Below are 1748 nucleotides of genomic sequence, written 5' to 3' on the forward strand. Positions count from 1 at the left end.
TAAATGCTTTATATATTTTTTATATACTTACTGTATATTTTTTACTTTATATAAAATAAAATCAGTATTTCGAAGCGATACCTGAACTTCCATGTTCATTACATTATTCACAATAGCCAAGATATGAACTCAACCTAAGTGTCCACCAGCCGGTGAATGGATAAAGCAAATGTGGGACAGAAACACAATGAAATACTATTCAGCCTTTAAAAATGGAAAAAAATCCTGCCATTTGCAGCAACATGATGTGCCTGGAGGACATTATGTTAAGTGAAATAAGTCCGGCACTGAAAGACAAATACAGCGTGATGTCACTCGTGTGGAATCTAAAAAAAAGTTTATCTCACAGAAGCAGAGAGTAGAATGGTGATTAGCAGGGGCTGGGGGCAGGGAGCGGGGAGATAGTGGTTAAAGGGTGCAAAGTTTCAGTTAGAGGATTAAGTTCTGGGAGACTGTTGTATAGCGGGATGATGATAGCTACCATTAATACTTGAAAATTGCCAAGAGAGTAGTTTTTGTTTTGTTTGTTTGTTTGTTTGTTTTTCATTTGAGACGGATTTTCGCTCTTGTCACCCAGACTGGAGTGCAATGGTGGGATCTCGGCTCACTGCAACTCCCGCCTCCTGGGTTCAAGCAATTCTCTCCTACCTCAGCCTCCCGAGTAGCTGAGATTACAGGCACCTGCCATGACACCCAGCTAATTTTGGTCTTTTTAGTAGAGATAGGGTTTCACCATGTTGGCCAGGCTGGTCTGGAGCTCCTGAGCTCAAGTGATCCGCCCACCTTGGCCTCCCAAAGTGCTGAGGTTACAGGCATGAGCCACTGCGCCTGGCCCAGAGTAGATTTTCAAAGTCCTCATCACAAAAAGTGGTAAGAATGTGAAGTGATGGAAATGTTAATTAGCTTGATTTAGTCATACCACAGTGTATAACCTATATTAAAACATCACATAGCACAACATAAATATATGCAATTTTTCATTTATCAACTAAAAATATAAAAATATTCTTTTTAAATGTTAAAATAATAAAGGAAAGCTCCTGTGAAGCACATATTTATTTTTGTTACATACCAGATTTAATTTTTTATATCAGCAATAAAATTCAAAATCTCCATCAAATATAATAAAGTTCTATTCCAGTGAAATATCGCTTTTGAAGCGATACCTGAACTTCCATGTTCCCCTTTCCTCTCCTACACTCCAGCCCCAGGAGGATTAGAGGTGAGAGTTCATGGTGAGAGTCACAAAAGGGAGTCGAGGAGGGGAGAAAGAAGCCACTCACACTTCTTCTCACTCACACTTCTTCTCACTCACACTTCTTCTCACTCACAATTCACTTGATTATTTGATCATTACTTGAGATGAACATTCTCATTAATAACTTGGTACCCTTTTGTTTTGTTTATAAACAGCAAACATTTATTTCTCACAACGCTGGAGGTTGAGCAGTCCAATATTAAAGTGCCAACTGATTTGATGTCTAGGGAGGGCCCACTTTCTGGTTCATAGACGGCACCGTCTCGCTGTGTCCTCACATGGTAGAAGGGTGAACCAGCTCCTTCTAGTCTGTTAATAAGAGCACGAATCTCATGAAGGAAGGCTCCATCCTCATGAGCCAATCACCTCTCAGATAACTTGGGACTCTTTGAATTACCCAAGCATGAGAAGGAAGATTGTACAAACTGCCTGGCTGTTTAAAATTCAGGAACAAGGGAAGAATGAGCCACAAACTAAACATTAAAAGATT

The sequence above is a fragment of the Mandrillus leucophaeus genome, unplaced genomic scaffold (genome assembly GCF_000951045.1).
Source record: "Mandrillus leucophaeus isolate KB7577 unplaced genomic scaffold, Mleu.le_1.0 Scaffold466, whole genome shotgun sequence".
Lineage (NCBI taxonomy): Eukaryota > Metazoa > Chordata > Mammalia > Primates > Cercopithecidae > Mandrillus > Mandrillus leucophaeus.